The sequence below is a fragment of the Budorcas taxicolor genome, chromosome 6 (genome assembly GCF_023091745.1).
Source record: "Budorcas taxicolor isolate Tak-1 chromosome 6, Takin1.1, whole genome shotgun sequence".
Classification (NCBI taxonomy): domain Eukaryota; kingdom Metazoa; phylum Chordata; class Mammalia; order Artiodactyla; family Bovidae; genus Budorcas; species Budorcas taxicolor.
The window spans coordinates 15,664,410-15,686,448 of record NC_068915.1 but is presented as its reverse complement, the minus strand read 5'-3'; the positions used below and the strand labels follow the sequence as shown (position 1 = coordinate 15,686,448).

At 40.3% G+C, this 22,039-nt stretch overlaps 1 protein-coding gene and 1 non-coding gene across 2 annotated transcripts in view; both read right to left on the bottom strand.

Moving 5' to 3' along the window:
* The window catches only part of ELOVL6 (ELOVL fatty acid elongase 6), a 135,004-nt gene that overhangs the window by 64,359 nt on the left and 48,606 nt on the right, over nt 1-22,039 (bottom strand). The gene's annotated exons all lie outside the window — the stretch shown is intronic.
* On the bottom strand, nt 19,803-19,874 carry TRNAC-ACA (transfer RNA cysteine (anticodon ACA)). Its single transcript has one exon. It is a non-coding gene; the product is annotated as a tRNA-Cys (tRNA).

Sequence of the window (22,039 nt, the reverse complement as noted above, 5' to 3'; positions counted from 1 at the left end):
AACAAGACCCAGAGACTGAAGGAAATATACTGCTTTCTCCCCCGACAAGACACTCAGGGGATGTGTATCATGGTTACAATTTGATGAGGGTATAAAAGGAGGTTTTCTGGTGAGGGCTCCTGAAATTATGCACAGTCTAGCCAGGGCTGGACTGTCACTTTCTTGAGAGTTCCACCAAGACTTCAAGCATTTTTCTATATTAAAAATGATGGGAAATTTTCAGCAGTTTTTATCCTTAAGTAAATTGTATCTGGGAATTAACTCTGTGCCCAGAAATTCTGAGAAATAATTTTGTGAATAATGGAGTATATCCATAATTAATACAAATGGTGAGTTTATGATGGCAAGACAAGCCATTACTAAAGAAAAGGGTGTTATTCTAATCTATTTGACCCAGCACATATAGTGTGACTTCTGAGCTTTGAGTTGCAAACACCTCTGCTTCTCATTCTGCTTTCCCCTCACGTGCTAATTTAAAGATCACAGGTTCTCTTTATTTAAGGTGAGAAAACCATTTTTTTAAATCATTCTATTGTCAAAGTAGGTCATGATCAAAGTAGTTACATTAATACAATGGATTCAATAACATGGTCATATATTGCTTTCCAGGGAAGAGCATTCCTCTTAAGACAGACCTGTTGTAGAATGTTGTCTGTGCATTTTCTGTCAACATCTTTTTTCCCTTTGCTACAAAAACAAACACACACAACTTGATAAACTGCTTTCTTATTATTTTCTTTTTAGAGTTGGAAATAAGATCTTTTGGGGAAAAATACTTTCAAAATGTGTAAAATGCACACACACACAGCCCCCTAAAATATACCACCTCTCTAATACTTAAATTGGTAAGATACCAATTAATTACCTTTGTTTCCCTAGATATTTTCACCTGTTGATGAAAAATGCTGACATCTGTCCATCCATTCAAAATGTAATCATCTTTTTCATTTGCAGTGTGGTTAGTATGCCATTGAACGGTTTAAAAAAAATTGCTACATAGGCACAAATTCTGCCTTTGACAGGAAAAAATGTGTTGGTGCTTTGAGGTGGACCCTTAAGGCTTTGGATGGATGGACAGAGGCAAGAGAACTTGGGTGTGAAGAAGCAGTGGTGTTTGGCATGAGCTAAGTGGAGTGGAGAAAGCTAGTTTGGAAATAAAGGGGAAAGTCAAAGTATTTAGAGTTCTGAAAACAGCAGAGCTAACCCTGACTGTATCTTAGCTCAAAGTTGCAATAGGTTTTAAGGCAGGTGGCCAGTAATTTGTTACCATTAATAGTTAAATTACATTACCAAAATCTGTGGCTTAATTTTCTTTTCTTTCCTCCTTCTTAAAATATATTATGTGACTTGGATGCAAGAAGAAGGGGGGGAAGAATGATGGATAGTGATTCTAGAAAGAGAGAGATGGAGAATGCTGGTTTAAGTTGTAGAGAGCAATGAAAGACTTAGAGATGGGAGGGGGCAGAATAAAAAAGCCTTTGACTGTGTGGATCACAATAAACTGGAAAATTCTTAAAGAGATGGGAATACCAGACCACCTTACCTGACTCCTGAGAAACCTGTATGCCTGTCAAGAAGCAACAGTTAGAACTGGACATGGAACAACAGACTACTTCAAAATTGGGAAAGAAGTATATCAAGGCTGTATATTGTCACCCTGCCTATTCAACTTCTATACAGAGTACATCATGCAAAATGCCAGGCTGGATGAAGATCAAGCTGTAATCAAGATTGCTGGGAGAAATATCAATAACCACATATATGCAGATAACACTACCCTAAATGGCAGAAAGCAAAGAGGAACTAAACAGCCTCTTGATAAAGGTAAATGGGGAGAGTGAAAAAAACTGGCTTAAAACTCAACATTCAAAAAACGAAGATCATGGCATCCAGTCCCATCACTTCATGGCAAATAGATGGGGAAACAATGGAAACATTAACAGACTATTTTCTTGGGCTCCAAAATCACTGATGGTAGTGACTGCAGCCATGAAATTCAAAGATGCTTGCTCCTTGGAAGAAAAGCTATGACAAACAAAAACAGCATATTAAAAAGCAGAGACATTACTCTGCCGACAAAGGCCCATCTAGTCAAACCTATGGTTTTTAACGTAGTCGTGTATGGATGTGAGAGTTGGACCATAAAGAAGGCTGAGTGCCAAAGAATTGATGCTTTCAAATTGTGGTGATGAAGAAGACTCTTGAGAGTCCCTTGGACTGCAAGGGGATCAAACCAGTCAATCCTAAAGGAAATCAACCCTGAATATTCACTGGAAGGACTGATGTTGAAGGTGAGACTCTAATACTCTGGCTACCTGATGCAAAGAGCCGACTCACTGGAAAAGACCCTGATGCTGCAGCTTGAGAAATGCAGCTTGAGGGAAAGCTTGAGGGCAGAAGGAGAAGGGGGCGAGAGGATGAGATGGTTAGATGGCATCACTGACTCAATGAACATGAGTTTGAGCAAGCTCCAGGTGATGGTGAAGGACAGGGAAGCCTGGTATGCTGCAGTCCTTGGGGCTGCAAAGAGTCAGACATGACATAGCGACTGAACAACTACAACAAAGAATTAAAGAAAAGATATGCTCACAGAGAAACTTGGCATTAAATACATCTATTCTAGTGGGCAGATGTGGCTGAACTTTAATCCTAGTACTCTAAGTTAGTACATTCTGGCATATTCCCCATAACCTATATTGTCAGCATCTGTAGCTACAGGAGTTGCTGAAGCACATGTATGAACTGAAGGATCTTCTTTAATGAATTAATTATTCCTCTTCACAGGCATTATCAGATGGGACCTTCTTTAAATTATCACTTAAGAATGGATATCCTCCTGTTCTGAGAAAATTTTTGAAAATGGCTAGGCTAATCATGGCATTATTTCAGTCAAGCTGCGTCCTGAATTGTCACATAGAGTAAAGGTCAATTTTAATCCTAAAGTACTGCATCCTCGAGAGATACAAGAATATTTTTGTTTTGGAAGACATGGTTTAACCTAACAAATCAGAAAGAATTAATGTCAAAGTTAGCATCAAAGATTTTTGAGGACAGTAAATAAAAGTAAAAGACTTTGACAAAGTTTTATTTCCTTAAAAAGGGTAAACACATGCCAAAACCTCTGAACAACACGCTAGCCAAAAATGTATCAGTGGTTTTAATTAGACACATCTCCTCCCATCTTACAATGCTAACTTACAATGAGCTCTGCATTGACAAAACAATTTCTAGCTTCTGTTTTGTTTGCAAATATTGCTCTCAATCATCCTGATTCTTTGCTAATGATTGTCACTTCAAGTTAGAATTTTCAAATAACTGTCTTTTATAATACATAAGCTACTGATACTAGTCATGGTAAAACGTTAAACTCTAGAGGCCATTACCAAAAAAAAAACAAACAACAAAACACAGTACATTCCTAATAGGAGAGGCACCAAGCAGAAAGAGAATCCAGAAAGAAATTTCATCAACAATTCCATTTCATTGTGCTAAAGCCCTTAGAGAAATGCCCTTTGTTCTAAGGAACAGAAAGCTTGCATCTTAATTTCCAACGAAGAAATGCTCACTTGTTGGTTATTTTAAAGTATAATAATAAAGATAATACAGAAAGCATACCAGAATTCTGAAATGGCTATTAAACAGAAGCAGTTGAAGGACACTCCTGTGAACAGATTAAACTGTGCCTCTCACAGGCTTAAAACCTACCAAGTACTATAAATGAGGTCTTGATGATTTTTTCCCCCTGAATATGAAATTTTCTTGGACCAGAAGTTGTACAATGTAGAATTATGGGCTTGTTTCAAGGCTGCAAGCTTAAAAAAAGATCTTGTCATCCACTTAAATGGCCAGCTGACTACAGAAATATAAAATATCTGAAAAATAAAAATAAAATCAGAGTCAAACTAAAAATGTTTCCTGTTTGTCTTTATTCTGAAGAAGCCCTGAATGTTCTGTGGATAATAGGTTTATCTCAGTGCTGAAGACTAAAACCAGAAATGAAAAAACACTATGAAAAGCATATGATTGTTCACAATGGAATGGAAACCGGATTTCAGGTTTACAAGATTAAATCCAATTCAGACATAAAATGTTCCCAGATTTAAGTCAAAATGACAGCCACACAGATAACTATGTAAATAAGCATAAATGTACCCAAATCTGAGAGCATTTTCTCTACACTCAAGGAGGAACTGTTTGAACTGAAAGGTGATCCATTTCGGTTAACGATCTCCTTATATTTACAAAGAGTTTTAGTTGAAAGGACCTACTGTACAGCATAGGGAACTCTGCTCAATGCTATGTGGCAGCCAGGATGGGAGGGGAGCTTGGGGAGAATGGATACATGTATATGTATGGCTGAGTCCCTTTGCTGTTCACCTGAAACTATCACAACATTGCTAATCAACTGTATCCCAATACAAAATAACAAGTCAAAAAAATTTTTTTTGTTGATATTCATTGCTTCAGGCAACTTTAAAGTTAGAAAATACTCTCAAGGAAAAAAAATTACATTTTCATGTTAACTATTGGGTGATTAAATATATTTCTGGCTTTGGGAGAAAATAAGTCAGCAATAATAAAGATTACTTCATGGTCTAACTCAGGGACACCTTTTTGTCACCAAATCATATTTACAGAAGAAATGAAGACTGAGTAAAAATTAGCAATGACAAGAAGAAGCAACGACATACTAGCAAGGTTGCTATAGTTGTTTATTGTTTAGTCGCTAAGTTGTGTCTGACTTTTGTGATCACCTGGACTGTAGCCCATCAGGCTCCTCTGTCCATGAGATTTCCCAGGCAAGAATACTGGAGTGGAGTGTTACTTCTTTTTCCAGGGGATCTTCCTGACCCAGGGATTGAACCTGCATTTCCTGTGTCTCCAGCATTGGCAGGCAAATTCTTTACCACTGAGTCACCAGGGAAGCCCATTAGCGAAGTTAACAGACATTTTTTCACCCATGAGATACCACCCACTTATCCAAGCAAAGACTATCAATTTCATTTTACTCTTGAAAATAATAATAAGGCAAGATTTTAATTAGGCTATTCACACTGCTACTTCAAAATCTGAAAGCTCATTCAGTGACATAAGATAAGGCCCAAGGACAGTCGCTTTGAGAAGGCTGGTCATCAAGAAAACCTGCCTTACAAATTGGATTGTATGACTTTCCTACTATTGGCAGTAACAAATTTCCACAAAGTTAGTGGGTTGAAAATGACATGATTTATGATGTTATAGTTCTGAAGGTCAGAGGTCTCCAATGAGTCTCATGGGATTAAAATCAAGGTGTTCCCAGGGCTGGCATTCTTTCTGGAGGTTCTGGGGAAAATCTGCTCCTTTGCCTTTTTGTGTCTCCCCAGATATTCCAAACCACTCTCCTCACCTTAAATTCCTAAACTTACTCACACATGCAAAGTCTCTTTTTGATCTGTCAGGTAACATAGTCAACACTTCCAGGGATTAAGACATGGACCTCTTGGAGGGACTATTTTCATCTTACCACATGGTTTAGGCTGATTGACAGCAGAGTCTAAAGGCCCTTTTCTATTGTGACAGAGAGGAATCCCCTATAGAGGGCAAACTTTCAACTTTATTCTTGGTTTGCTAGATCCAAAAGCAGTCTCTTCAGCTCAAGAAAGCATTTTAGAATTCAACGGGCTGAGACACTGTTAAGGATTGTCCTGAAACGACTCATGAATATATAAATTCACAAATTTACTTGATTTGCATTAGTAACAAATGACTTATCATATACTATTAATATCATAAATCGACAAGGCACCAAAGATTAGGATTTCTAGTGAAACGTGCAGTCAGAAATTAGTATGTACTCAGTCTATCCCAAATGTCACAGGTTCTAAAGTGCCATCTTATACTATTTTTCAACAAGCTTATTTGGCTTGTGACCACCCTCTGAATTTCAATTTTAAACTATATGCTATAGGGACTTCCCTGGTGGTTCAGTGGTAAAGACTCTGTCCTCCCATTGCACGGGGCATAGGTTCAATCCCTAGTTGGAGAAGTAAGACCCCACATGCCACCTGGTGTGGCCAAAAAAGAAAAAGCAATTGAACTTGTTTCTATGGCATGTTAAACAATCTTGTGTTTAATATGTCATAGAAACACACACACTAAAGGCTCCATCGGGTGCATTTTCCTATCGCAGCAATCCATTTATTCTAAACTTTAAAACTCTTAAATACCTAAGGAAGAGTCTTCATCTCGAGTGGCCTGATGGACAGCAGCATTTGACACAAATGGTAATCCCTTCTTTTCTGCGACACTTTTTTCACTTGATTTATGGTACACTATATTCTCTTGTCTCTTCTTCAATTTCACCACTGCTCCTTTTTCCATTCTCATTTGCTAGCTCCCTCTTCAGTTTCCTCAATCTTTAAAGTTTGAAGGGCTCCCAGGGTACAGTCTGTGGACCTCTTTTCTCTTCATCCACACCAGTGGTTCTCAAAGGGGGTGATACCCTCCTGCAGAAGATATTTCACAATGTCTGGAGATGTCCACACAGCTGGTGGAGGGCTGACTGCTGGCATCTGGTGTGTAGAGGGCCTGCTGGGTGCTGCAAGGGACAGCTGTTCACAACAAGCACTATCCACACCTAAGGTCAACAGTGCCAAGGCTGAGAAGAAAAATATAGAGAGTCCAGGAGCTGGTGAGGGACAGGGAAGCCTGGCGAGCTGCAGTCCATGGGTTTGCAAAGAGCTGGACACGCCTGAGTGACCGAACTGAACTGAAGAATAGAGAAGTTGAGACATGTAACAGTGTATGGCCAGATGGCATCCCTGACTCGATGGACATGAGTCTGAGTGAACTCCAGGAGATGGTGATGGACAGGGAGGCCTGGCGTGCTGCGATTCATTGGGTGGCAGAGTCAGACACAACTGAGCGACTGAACTGAACTGATCAGGACTTACACCCCTAAATCTGATCTTAAATGTTCTTAGCCAATTTCTTCTAAATCAAAGTATGACAGTTTGATAACAATAAAGGTTTCTGTGCTGCAACCTTTTTAAAATTAAGATAACTCTAGTTTGTAAATCTCAAAACTATGTAAGTAGGTGCTATCATATTCCAAAGAATGCCAGTTGTAATGAATAAAATGAACTGCACTGTTTTCTAAATCTTAGAACAAATTATTATTTTCATTAGCCACACTCAGGCATTGGGTCTCCTGCATTTCTGCCATGTCGAGAGATACTGATCGTCCCCTGATGTTTGTGTACCAAGCTGAACGAGTCAAGCAGGAAGCTGCTCTCTATCACGTGTGTCTCATCAATTTCCACAGGAGGAACCAGAATAAAACCTGCCAGAGAGTGGCCAATAACTGGTTTAGGAGCTTTTAATCTTTATATCTGTGTTCATTGTTTCCCACAGAGACTTTCACTTTGCCTTTTTTTTAAAAAAAAAAAGCAAAACAAAAACCTTCAATTATAGGATCAAAGCTAGGAACAATGATAAAAATTTCTCTTGGGGAAAATGTTTAATAGAAAAATCTCCAGGTCTATCAAACATAGAAATGAAGAGCACAGCTCCCAACTCTCCAGAAAGTGAAAAGAGAATTTGTCTCATTGCTAAAGTTTCTTTTTACTACTAGGCTGTAAGACAAGAATAATTTCTACTTCACTTGCATGGCAGGTGAATCCTGAGACATCACTAAGGTATAGCTGGGATTTATCAAGCATGTGTTCTGAGAAGAGAGATTCTTAAAATAGCAATATGCCCAGAGCACGCCTGTCTTCAATCAGACAATTTCAGAAGGAAGTAACATTTCTTAAGGAGACACATGTGTATCTGACTCACGGTTTCTTTGAAGGCTGGAAGCTTGATGGGTCTTCCCATATCCCCAAGAGCATTCCCCTCGGGAACGTGCGTTTTGAGGGACAGAGTCCTTGACATTATCCATAGTGGCATGCACATGCTGTGTCAAGAGAGCCGTCACTCTAAATAGGAAACCTCAGACTTCGCTTTTCGTATTTGTCAAGGCCAATTTAATAAGCAACAAGATTTGGGAGAAAGAATATTACTTAGCTATGTTTACACAAAGGGTCCATGCCCGCCCCCCCACCAAAAAAAGGTAAAAAATGATTTGGCAAGTGGTAATTCAAGCTACATCCTTCAGTCTAAAGCATTTTTGAAACAATTTCAGAAATTCTAGATGCCTACGTGCTATGAGCATGCGTGTGCATGCACAGTCATTAAGCCGTGTCCGACTCTTTGCGACCCCATGAACTAAGAATACTGGAGCAGGCTACCATTTCCTTCTTCAGGGGATCTTCCAGACCCAGGGATTGAACGTGCATCTCTTGCACCTTCTGCACTGGCAGGAGGATTGTTTACCACCTGGGAAGCCTCACCTATGTGCTATAATGACATTTAAACACCAATAACATTTAACATCAACATTACCATGGGTGTTTACTGAGCACCCACAGTAAATATCTATTACATGAATTTACTATTCCACAATAGAAACAAAATTGAACACTGGCCTAGAATGTATATTTGTGTACTGCTCCAGACCACTAAGATGGAATATTTGGTAGAAGACCACTAAGATTCAACTTGGCAAGTAATAATAACTTGTTTCACCAAGCACTTACTATATTCCAAATTCTTAGTGTTCCAAGGACTTGTAGGGGCAGACCACAGTTTAAATAGGGTGGCCGGGGCAGACACACTGAGAAGGTGAATTTGAGCAAAAACAGTATAGAAAGGAAGTGAACCACTCTGAGAAAAGCTGTGTAAGGCTGAGAAAAACACCAGGGCAAGAACTGTCTCCCATGTTTACTTTTACCAGGTTCTGCCAGTTTTGCCTTTGGAAATTTCAGTATACTGGGATATCCTTTGGGCATGAATCTCTAAGTGTGTATCTGAAAAAGTAATTCTGCTTGTTTCAGTAACTTTTCTTATAAATATAGCTATGTTTGCATAGTCATAAATATCTTTCAGAAAGAATGAGCATAAAAGTATTTCAATTATGGTAAAGAAAGTTATTAATTTATATAAGCAAATAATATTTATTTAGGGGATAACTATAATTGAAAATCTGAGTTCCTAAGAAATCCCCAAACTTTGGAGTTTCTGATTTCTTGTAAATTAAGGTAGTCTGTAGACAAAAGATTATGAGGTACCATGGTAGAATCTTAAATTAAGACAGATCTAAAGCAGCTTGACACTAGAGATGAATTTATTTACTCTTTCTCATAAAGAAGATGTATATTATTCTTTCAGGATTTCCTCCTGCAAACCCAAACCTGAATATACAAAAGCAAGGGCTGGTTCTTAACAACAACAACAACAAAATTGCCAAGATTATTCCCCAACTAGAGACAGAATTTGATTTTCTGTGACCACGTTAATTCTGCTTCACTGGCAAAATGGCTTTAGGTCCAAGTAGCAAAAAAGCGGGTAATAATTCCTGACAAGGACAAAGAAATAAGTTTTCAGTTTTCTTCCGAATCAACAGGGGGAAGGACAGGGCGGGGGGTTGTAGGACAGAGGTGACTTTTTAATGTATATTTTTCTAAATGTCCTTTAAGAAGCAAAGCCCAATGGTACTGTAGAAATAAAAACTTTAGAAAAAGAGTCAAATGAGTAAAATATGACTTTAAAACTAAAAAAAAAAAGGAAAAGTGAATTTCTTTTAAAATATACTATAGCAACTCTTTCCATTTTTAAGAAAATTTAGGCTTTTTATTCTAGAGCTAAATGAGTTACAGTTAGGTTTTAAATTTTCAACCAAGTAATAACACAATAGAACTATAACCTAATCCCAATTTTAGGAGGTCATCATAATACTTCAAATATAAGGGCTAGTTGTTTCTCTAAACGCTAAAAGCTAATAACTTACTTAAAAAAAAAAAAATTCCGTATTTGTCCAGTTCATCCTTTCTAATGTCACAAAAGATTATCTTCACATCCTTACAGAGCTCAGATTGCTGCCTGCGAAATGAAAGGCTAAAACTATATTAATATATATAAAGAAAAGAGTGGATAAAAGTTAATTTTCTTTATTTACTCTTTATTAAAAAGAAACAATGAGATGGTAGGCTTAGGGGTAACTTATTTTCTACTTGTGTTTTGCAAGATATATTTTAAAACAGGATATATTTTATAAGTTTTAATTTGAGTGAGATAAGAGAGCTAGAGATTGGGAGTGAGAATTGAGGAAAACTGGCAAAAAGTGAAAGTCTTAAACAAAAAATGTCCGGTCCTAGTCTGAGTTGGAGGAAGGCCTGGCATTTCCAGTAATTGTAAACCAGTGGCTCAATGTGGTCCCTTCGGCAGCTCAGGAGGCCTTCGGAACAAGTGTTTCTATGGAAGGTGAGGAATGGATTAGAAGCCAATTTTCTCCCACCTTCTAACTTGATCCCTGATAATATGGCAAGAGTTTAAGCAGATCTGGAGGTGGGTGCTGGTCTTCTAACATCTATGTACAAGTGCACATTTTCTAACTATGCACCTTTTCCCAGCAAATCCTAAGTGTTTCTCAACGTGGTCCACTGACTACTTGCATCAGAGCCTCTGGGTGCTTGTTACAGTGGCAGATTCTCCCTTCCCAGACCTAGACCTGAATCTAGAGAGTTCTACGGTCCAAATGTCTGTGTTCCCTTTAAAATCAGTGCCGCAACCCTCACCTCCAGTGTGACGGTGGTAGGAGCTGGGGCCTTTGGGAGGCAGCAGAGATGGGCTGAATGGAATCGGTGTCTTTATAAAAGAAAGTTCCACACGAGGGTGGAGAGAGACGACGGCCATCTAAGGAGCAGGACCTTTCCAGATATGGAACCTGCCTGCCGCTGTCTTGATCGTGAACTTTTCAGTCTCCAGAACTGTGAGAACACTTTGTTGCTTAAGCAACTCAGTCTATGGTCCTGTGTTATAGCAGCCTGAAGAGACTAAGAAAAAGTAACCCTAAAAGTCTTCACTTCAGTATACCTCTTAGGAGATGTTTAGACTTGAGCTTGATCGACCCACGTCAGGATCAAACAGCTTCCTGTCTTTGGCCAACACCATCCCTCCTGGTTCTTTGATTGCCTACCCCAAATATAACACAACTGTAACACACAGCAAAATCAGTTATATCCTACAATCAAAGTTAAACTTCTAATACCATATTTACAAAAAAAGAATAAAGAATAGGAAAAAAAAATCAGTGCATTACAAAGAGCAAAGACTCTGACAAAAGAGAGGAAAACAAAAAGAAAGGAAGTTGTTGTTGAGTCGCTCAGTCTTGTCCAACTCTTTGCGATCCCATGGATGGTAGCCCGCCAGGCTCCCTGGTCCAGGGGATTTCCTAGGCAAGAATACTGGAGTGGGTTGTCATTCCCTTCTCCAGAGGATCTTCCTGACCCGGGGACTGAACCCAGGTCTCCTGCCTTGGCAGGCAGATTCTTTACCACTGAGCCACCAGGAAGACCCAAAGAAGGAAGTGTGGCACACATCTCTTGTGCTCTGCATTGACAACAGAGACAGGACACTGCACTGCAGCTGCCCGAGGACTCTGATGATGAGAAGGTAAGTCTATATCTCGCCAAGCTTCTCATTTATGTGAGAATGTAATACACACATTAGTCTCATTCTTTGCCCTTTAGACAGATAACTAACACATAGGAACTTTTCTTCATAGATAAGCTATGTCAGTTGAAAGATACACTTTTTAAGGAATTCCTTGGAGGAGGAGAATTTAGTCTAATAGCATAGATCAAAGATACTTACCTCCTAGTTAATATAAATTTATGAAGTCTTCTGGCTCACAGAACCAAATTTTGCTGAATTTGTACTGCTAAGAGTTTATCTGGGCCAAGAGTACGGAGAGTTCTGATTCATTCATTCTTTTATATTGCAATTCAACAAATATTTATTAAGTGCTGACTACATGCAAGGCATTGAGAAGAGTTGATTATGCTCAAGGCATTGAGAAGAGTTGATTATGCTCAAGGCATTGAGAAGGGTTGATTATGCTCAAGGCATTGAGAAGGGTTGACAAAACAGATATACTCCCTGATCCCTTGGAGACTTTAAAGCTTTTGGGGGGTAATAGACAAGTGAACGGGAAAGTGGAGGAATAGATAATAAGGAAACACTCCAGTAATAGGTGAGGAGAAAGTGGAACCCTCCTGCCACTGTTGGTGGGAAGGTAAATTGATACAGCCACTATGGAGAACAGTATGGAAATTTCTTAAAAAAAAAAAAAAAAAAAAAAACAGAACTACCATATGACCCAGCAATCCCACAAATTGGCATATAACCCGAGAAAACCATAACTCAAAAAGACACATGTACCCCAATGTTTACTGAAGCACTATTTACAATAGCCAGAACATGGAAACAATCTGAATGCCCAAGAACAGATGAATAAAGATGTGATACATATGTGCAATGGAATATTACTCAGTCATTAAAAGGAATGAAACTGGGCCATCTGTAGAGATGTAGATGAACCTGGAGTCTGTCATACACAGTGAAGCAAGACAGAAAGAGAAAAACAAATATATTAATGCATATATATAGAATCTAGAAAAACAGTACAGATGAACCTATTAGAAAGGTAGGAATAAAGACATAGACATACAGAACAGACATGGGGAAGGGAAGGGTGGGATGAACTGTGAGATTAGGATTAACATATATATGCTGCTGCTGCTGCTGCTGCTGCTAAGTCACTTCAGTCGTGTCCGACTCTGTGTGACCCCACAGAGGGCAGTCCACCAGGCTCCCCCGTTCCTGGGATTCTCCTAGCTAGTAGGACCCTCTATACAGCACAGAGGCTCAGCCCCATGCTCTGTGATGACCTAGTTGGGTGGGTGCCATGAAAAGGAGGCTCAAGAGGAAGAGATATATGTAGCTGATCCGTTTCATGTTAGAAACTAATACAACATTGTAAAGCAATTATACCCCAATTAAAAAAAGAATAAGGATGCTCTTTAACCCATATGTAGACCGAATGAGTGAGTGAGTGGGAATAGCATGGGCAGAGGGAGAAACCACATTCAAGCAACTATAAGAAATTTAGTGGGCTTGATCTTCAAATTCCAAGAGAAGGTTTTGAGAGTTTTGAGCTGACAGCCCAAGAAATAGGTAGAAGCAAGAGTATGAGGGCTCTTATAGATTATGTTAAAATGTTTCTTTTTAATCCTAAGAGCAACAGGAAGCCACTGAAGACTTTAAATAAATAAAGTCAATATGCTCTTATTTGTGATATGTAAAGATTGCTCACTGATAAGATGAAGGCAGGACCTTGTCTAAGTCTTGAATGAGTGGCACAGGTTTTAGATAAGGGCAGGTCCTGGAGCTGAGGAAAAGGGAGGAGAGTGCAGTATGGTTTTAGGCCGTCTCCAGTTTGAACATTCCGAGCTGAGGAATCATTTCATAGGAACAGATCATAAACTTTAATAATGCTCAGTGTAAGGAAGGGTGTATGAGGTTAGTCAAGTGACTTCTGCAAATTATTTTCACTCTACCCATCCATGAGTATAGGGAACCCAGCAAAGTATATTATTTCCTCATGGTTTTGGTGCTTATCATGATCTTGGCTATACAATTATGCTCCTTCCTATAATGTGTCAAACAGTGGATGTGCAATGATGTCAGGACTAAGAAAACATTCACCTATTTTCCTAACCAACAAGGCAGAACTTTTAAAGTTCTAAGCTCATGAAGATCTAATACATAAGTGACTGATAACCAAGATTTTGTTACGAATTTTATAGTCATGTCTCAAAAGTAAAATATACCTTTTTAAAGTACAGGTTTATCTTGCTTTAAACAACAGATTCCCCAGAAAACTGTTTAATTGTACAATTGTTTAATTACATACAATTGTATAAATTATTTTAAACTATTTTGAGAAACTTTGGGGAGCTTCCCTACTGAAGAGGAACTGAATGATTACTTGTAAAGATCAAATCTTGTTATTGTAGTATATATTTTTGCAAGTGAGGCACATCTATACTGGATTGCTCCAGCTTCTCGCCAGCTGAGAGGAGAGTGTCCCCAGTGTCATTTCCTGCAAAGTCCCTAATCTCTCAAGAGATGCCCCACCACCAGGGCAAACATTACAGAGGGTGATGTGCTCTGCAGATGGCCTCTGACTGGAACCCTAGTTTCAGCAGGATGCATCCTTAGGGAGGTTGTCTGAGGATGGCCGTATGACTGAGCTGCTGATCACAATGCCTTTCTCCCTGGCTCCCTTCCAGCAAACGGTCTAGGGCTAGTCACGTGATGGAGTTCTGGCAATGACGCAAAAAGCAGAAGTAGCCAGATGGGTTTCTTGCTTAAGCTGACATGCCCCTTCAGAGTTTTGCTGCTGTGCGCTTCTTTCCTGCTTTCCTGCTCTGTCACAGAGCAGATGCCTGGTTGCAGCCACCTTGTAGCCATAGGAGAGAAAGCTGGCAGCACAGAAAGGTGAGACAAGCTGGGTTTTCAGATGGCATCACTGGGCTGCTTTACCAACTCTGGATTTCTGTTGAATGAAACAAGGAAATCTCTATACTTAATTAAGGTTCTATTTGTTGATTTTTCTGTTAGTTTCCAACAGACTCTTAATCAGCACCCTGAATTTCTATTCAAACTTCTCTTTGCTACTGATATATATGGAATTCTGTGGCGAGTTGATGGCACTGGCTGGGAACAAGCAAGCCGTTACCTCCAAACCATAAATGTTTATATAGTGACATTTCTAGAGCCTCCCTATAGAAAAAAAATGCTGGGCTACCTGATCTACTGTGTTGTTACCAAAAACCAGCAGGGAAACAAAACCCCCAAACTCTCTACATTCTGCCAAGGCATTTTGGCCACAGTTACCTTCACTTAGTTGAGCTTGATTGGTCAAGTATTAAAAATGACTGAGCTCTGAATGCTAAAGCAGAAAAGACACACTAGCCCAAGGATATAACTTTCTAAAAAATCAAGAACCAGATGCTTTATGGATAATTTGGGGCAAATTAAAGTTATGTAATAATAAGCACTGTGCAAACCAGCCAAAAGCATTAACCACCAGGGACTGGATGGTTCTCTTTGCACAAACATGAGCTAAAGTTCACAACAGCTACCGGCTATTGTGCAACCTGTCTGGCAGACTCCAGGATCTTCAGACTAGTTTATAAGCACATGACGATAAGTCTTTATAGGATACCAAACACAGCAAAGTCATCCTTATGCATGTATGTATTTATATTGGCACTTAAAAGGAATAAATGTTGGTAAGTACATATTTCTGTTCACGGAAATAATATGTGAGTTTAAACATCACAAGAGACTTCTCACTCCCACTCATATATAGAAGTTCCGGCTGCACTGTTTTTTAGTTTTCTTTGCATATAATAAAAATTTCAGTTAAGGGAGCTTCCTAAGCATTAATACTATACTATGTGTAGGGGCTGCACCTGGACATTGAACTCAAAATGATGGAACACAAAAAGTGTCTGCCACAGTGATTTTCAAATTCCTATAAGCCATCTGGAGCTATGCCCAGGAATTTGAATTTGCACAGAGAGAAACTGAGTTTCAGAGAGGTGAGACCAAGTGCTTATGTAATTAACAAGAAGAGTCATCTGGCCTGCTTAAATCTAGTTGTGTGGATTATTTCATTTGAACTGTTCAAATTGTTTATTAAACTGATTAGAACTGACCACGGGACTTTCAAATCCCCAGTTCATTTTATGACATAGAGGTCAACTTTTCTTTAAGAAATTAAATGGTTTTTTAGAAACAGGATGAGTATTTATAGAATGATCAGCAACAAATCCAAGTTACTACAGTGTACGTGAACTAGTAAAATATAAGCTCAAAGGCACTGGCTGATTTATTTTAAAATATTTGTTAAATACATATATTCATAGAACTATCTGGGGAATCCGTTAAAAAACAAAAACAGAAATTCTGACTCTCTGGGTCCTATGGGGGAGAGGAGAGCCCAACAACATGAATGTTGACAACGGCTAAATGAATCTGACCCAGGAAGGCCTGTGGACCTCCCTTTGAGAAATGCTAATCTATATGCTTCTAGATGCTAGAGATACAAAGCTCAGACTGTTCAGACTAGTGAGAGGCAAAAAGAAACAACAATTTTCCAATGCCTTCAAAGTATTCCGAGAGGAGTGAAGGCATAAAACTGAGTGCACAAGTGAGACTAGGCTCCTTTGTGACATGAACTAGTTTTAAAAGAGTGGAACAGCAAAAGAATGGGAGGAAACCGCTCAGGCAGAAAGAAGCACGGCAAGGACAAGCACTGGGTAAGGCTTGTTGGGAACTGAACGAGGAGTTTGGACTCACCGAGACACCCAAGGAGTCGGAAATGAGGTGGGAGAGTTGGGAAGTGGTGTCCCGAATGACTTTTCTATGTGGGACTTGTTTGAACTTTTGAAGGCACAGGAGGTAGCTGAGGGTTGAGGCACGAGGGGCAGAGTTAAATTCAATTTTTAGAAAGCTTGCAGGCCATAGTCACACAGAGGACACCTGGGAGGAATGCAATCTGATGGAGGCAGAGAGGTCAGGGAACTGCAGTTCTCAAGAGAAGAAGCCAGGACTGGTGAAGGCATGTGCATGCCATTTGGGAGATGGTAATGACCAACCTAGATAGCATATTCACAAGCAGAGACATGACTTTGCCAACAAAGGTCCGTCTAGTCAAGGCTATGGTTTTTCTAGTGGTCATGTATGGATGTGAGAGTTGGACTGTGAAGAAAGCTGAGCACTGAAGAATTGATGCTTTTGAACTGTGGTGTTGCAGAAGACTCTTGAGAGTCCCTTGGACTGCAAGGAGATCCAACCAGTCCATTCTGAAGATCAGCCCTGGGTGTTCTTTGGAAGGAATGATGCTAAAGCTGAAACTCCAGTACTTAGGCCACCTCATGAGAACAGTTGACTCATTGGAAAAGACTCTGATGCTGGGAGGGATTGGGGGCAGGAGGAGAAGGGGACGACAGAGGATGAGATGGCTGGTGGCATCACTGATTGGATGGACGTGAGTCTGAGTGAACTCTGGGAGTTGGTGATGGACAGGGAGGCCTGGTGTGCTGCAATTCATGGGGTCACGAAGAGTCGGACATGACTGAGTGACTGAACTGAACTGAACCCACAGTAATCATTCCCTATGTGAACGGAAGTGAATTCAATAGGCGAGGAACAGATAGGTCTTAGCAACTAATATGGCTGTGCTCAGTCACTCGGTCATGTTCAACTCTTTTCAACCCCATGGACTGCAGCCTGCCGTGGGATTTTACAGGTAAGAATACTGGAGTGGGTAGCCATTTCCTTTTCCAGGAGATCACTCCAGCCCAGGGATCGAACCTGTGTCTCTAGTGTCTCCTACATTGGCAGGTAAATTTTTTCTTACCACTAGTGCCACTTGGGAAGCCCTTAGCAACTAAGCTAACATGGAGAGAAAGGCAAAAAGGAGAGGTTAGGTGATGGTTCTTAATTTTCTGGTTTGTGTGACTTGGTAACTGGTGTTAGTTTTGTGGGTGGGGAGTAAAGAAGTCACATTTTAATATTTATTAATAAAGAGAGTTGATAAGATTGTGTGACTTGCTGGTAGAGATTAAAAGAGACCCATAGGGCGTGGGACTTAGAAATGTCTGGGTTGGTCTGGTATCTATTTGGAAGCCATCCACGTCTGCGTGGTGATGGCTGAAGTCACAAAACTGGATGAGATCATCCAGGGGGAATGTCCTGAAAATCAAGGTAGAGCCTAACTGGGAGGGAGGGAGGGAGGGAGGGAGGGAGGGAGGGAGGGAGGCAGTGACAGTCTCTCAGTCGTGTCCAACTCTTTGCGACCCTATGGACTGTACCCTGCCAGGCTCCTCTGTCCATGGATTCTCCAGGCAAGAGTACTGGAGTAAGTTGCCATTTCCTTCTCCAACTGGGAGGGAGGTATCACCATTTAAGGGGGAGGTGAAAAGAAACGAGTAGCAAAGAACAAGAGAGAATCAAAAGGTAAGAAGAAAACCTAGGAGTATCATGGAAAAAAGGTCACAGCAGAGAGGGTCAAGTGTCCCGGAACAATCAAGACAGATAAGTGCTGATAAAGAGTGTTCCAAAGGCTTGCCTCCTCTGTGCAAGGATCATTCATTTCTTCAAATATTTACTGAAGTCCCTGAGTGCCAGATGCTGGAAAGATAAACCTCAAGGACAGCATCATCCTACTTTGAAAGCATAACAAAAGCACTTCAATTTCCTTACAAATGTTGCACTTTGTAGATGTGAATGGAAATTGGATTCATATGCAAAGCACTGGGGGAAACTGCAGGTGGGCAGACAGCAAAAAGAGGTGAGGTGACCTGCTTCAGAAGGAAGGAGTCTGAGATGAAAGGGGGGACAGGAAGAAAAGGCACTGCAGCATCACCTCCTCATCCTGAGCTTTTCTCTTTTTAACCCTGACTTAACTCCATCTTAAGGATGTCTGCCTGGGGAGCAAAGTCCTCTGCTGAGAAGTCCTTATTTCCCAAAAGACTCTTTTGGTATTGCAAGAAGAATAAGATAGGAAAGAGTTAAACTCACCAAATTTAACTGAAATGTTTCTGGACTACATTTTTGAAACCTCATCTCTTAGTTATTTAGCACAGTGCCTTAGTTTCGTTCTGTTTTTTTCTTTTAAAATAAAACAAGTCTTTCAGGTTTTTTAATTACCAAAAAACTTTTTTTTTTTTAAATTTTCTGACTCTGTGGTTGTGCCTTCCATACTTTGACCAGGATTTTCTGTTCCTCAGTAAGGAGAGTGAGCCTGACCCAGTCACAGACCCATTTAGCACACATGGGCCCACCACAGGCCCTGCTGATATGTTTTTTCATTTTAGGTAACCTCTCAAGAACTTCAGGTCTCACAGCATGAACTTCTCAGCACACACCACATACAGATTTTGGTGCTTTCCCCAATCCTCTTGGTATAGAAGCAAGTAATTCTACTACCAGGGGTTCAATACTGCCTAGTTTTATTAGAGGTTGTATTTCAGGAGAGCCTGCGATGGTGCATCAAGCTTGGGACCATTATGCTGAATGCCTCTAAACACCATTCCTGGAAGAGCTTCCACTTTTTAAAATGACTCTGCAAACTTGACCTCTAAGCCTCTAAAACAAGTAGTTAGAAACCCTGTTTTTATACCTTTAGAAAATAAGAATGCATACCATCTGTACTTTAGCAAGAGTAAAGCCTGTAATTATTTCAGTAAAGGAAAATGTAGGAAGAAAAAGAGGTCTGAAAAAAAAAAAACCAAAACACCTTATCACAGAAACATCCAGTCTTCTGGGATTGTCATTTAAAGAGCTGTGGAAATCACATAAACTCAGAATTCTGCTCTTTGCTTCTTCTTGGCTGGAAGCCCGAGGACACAGGTCAAAGTTTGGTAGGGAAAATGGCATCTTTGGAAATTTTAGTCTGGCCTTATATAAAGGTCAAGAAATACAATAAAACTGGTTTCTTTGGTTTCCTTAGAAGACTGGAAATCAAGAGACCTTTGGGGTTAATATAAGTACATTTTAGTTTCTTCCAGCACTAGATTTCAGAGGTTCCTAACTCTGAGCTGGTATTAAATCTACCTTGGTTGAGTATAAACCTGGTACTGCCTGGCTGCCTTTAGTGATTTTGCACTTTATGGCTGCCTCCTCTTAAAAAGTGCACCATTGTGACTAATCTCTTGGGCAGTACGTTGGAAAGTGAAAGTGAAGTCGCTCAGTCGTGTCCAACTCTTTGCGACCCCATGGACTGTAAGCCTACAACACTCCTCCGTCCATGGGATTTTCCAGGCAAGAGTACTGGAATGGGTTGCCATTGCCTTCTCCAGAGGATCTTCCCAACCCAGGGATCAAACCTGGGTCTCCTGCATTGTAGGCAGATGCTTTACCATCTGAGCCACCAGGGAAGTCCAGCAGAGGGCAAAGTCAATCTGGAATGGAGCAAACAAACTCACCTTCCACTCCCTGGCAAGGCGGACATTTTCACTGTTGATAATGAACCAAACTTGGGTCTACTTACCCGTGCACAGTACAATGTACCAGCACCAGGTTGTTGTGAAGAAAAGGGCGGTTTAGGTGAGGTACCAGACAAGGAGTCCAGGGCAGCCAGCGCTCAAAAAGCATGAGCTCCCCGTGCGTTCCAGCAAAGCACTTCTAAAGGCAAGGTGAGAGAGGGGTGTCCCAGGGCAAGCGATCAGCTCAGGCACAATTCTCTGATTAGTGGATGGTGAGGTAATAGGGCGGCGTCACAGGACTTAATGAGTCTTAGGTGCCAGGAGGTCTTGGGGCTGCATGCTCATGGTCATTAAGTAGTTAATTGCTTTTACTTGGTGGTAATTTTAGCCTCTGATGTGCATCAGGTGGTATTATCTAACCACCTCTGAGAGGAGCTGAAGCAGAGGGTATGGGGGAGGAAGTCTGTCCCAAGAAGGCCCTACAAGGTCCTGCTTGATTACATGAAGAAACATTACCGTTGACCAGGTTTTACAAGTTATTTTGACTATACTGGAGTCACTTAAGCTGATGCTTCTAGTGCTGTGCTTAGTCGCTCAGTTGTGTCTGACTCTTTGCGACCCCATAGACTGTAGCCTGCCAGGCTCCTCTGTCCATGGGGATTCTCTAGGCAAGAGTACTGGAGTGGGCTGCCACGACCTCCTCCAGGGGAACTTCGCAACCCAAGGATCGAATCAGGGTCTCTGGCATTGCAGACAGATTCTTTACCAGCTGAGCTACCACGGAAGCCCATGCTTCTAGTAAGTCTATCTAAATTTAAAAGGTAAAAACTAAGAGTCACTATTAATTGGTTTATCTTACTTATTAATAGAATCTATTTTTTTACCATATAATAATAAAGCGACCAAAAATTCATCTGGCACTTTGCAATTCACAAAACACTTCTACTAACATTACATAGATTCCTCGGCAACCCACTCTTGAGACAAAAACAAATTTGTGGAACTAACACAATTGGCAGTGGGCTCACACATGTCTGGAATTCCCAGGCAATCAGCTGCATGTATTCCCCTTTTCATTCATTTCAAAATAATAAGATTTTCCGCTTCACTTATATATTATGGCAGGTTTTAATTGTATGTTATCACCTACCTTATTCCTATGAGACCAAATCATTTGCCTTTTACAGGTAAGAAAATGGAGGCTCTTAAAAAAAGAAGTTACTAATAAATGAATAAGAAATAGCAGATCTATGATTAGAAAAAGTACAATTGTCTCCTCCATCCCACAGCTTCTGCCAAGTCATTATAAAAATGTGCAGGGAGGTTCTTATCCCTTGCTGCTGGGTTTCTCAAGAATGGTAACCCACTTTAGTAACATGGCATGCTCTGTAATTTACTACTGACAAAGCTACTACTAGAAGTTTACTAGTAACTTTTAATTTGGTAAAACATGACTAATAAAAAGCAACCCAACACTAACCTCTTCACTACCTCACAGTTGTAAAGCAAGCTAGTTTTATGTTTGCGGGTTTGTGCTAATGATAATATATAATGATAATAAACAGATATACAGATCATTAATTTCACAAATATATACTGAACACCTATTCTCTGCCAGACCCTATGTGAAGTGCTGGAATCACAGTAGTGAAAAAAGATGGGCACTGCATTCTGTTGAGTAGAGGAGAAACGTTAATCAACAGATAAAGAAAAATAACCCGGTATGGTGCATTTTGAAAAAAAAATGAGAGTACTAGGAGTTGCTTTTTTTTTTTTGGCCACACTTGGAGGCATGCAGGATCTTAGTTCACCGACCAGGGATAGAACTCATGTCTCCTGCAGTGGAAATGCAGTCTTAACCACTGGACTGCCAGCGAGGACCCACAAAAGATTACTGGGAAAGAGAGTGTTTGAGGATGGGAAGCTCTTTTGTGGAGAATGAGAATATTTCAGTAGAGGTGGCACATAAATTGAGATCACAAAAATGAGAAAGAGCTGGTCTTGAGAAGCATGGAAGAATGTTCAAGGTAGAAAGAAACACATGCTGAAAAGTCTGAAAACTAGAGTTTCATTTGTGTAATGGACTCAGAAACGGTCATTGTGTGGGTAGGACCAGG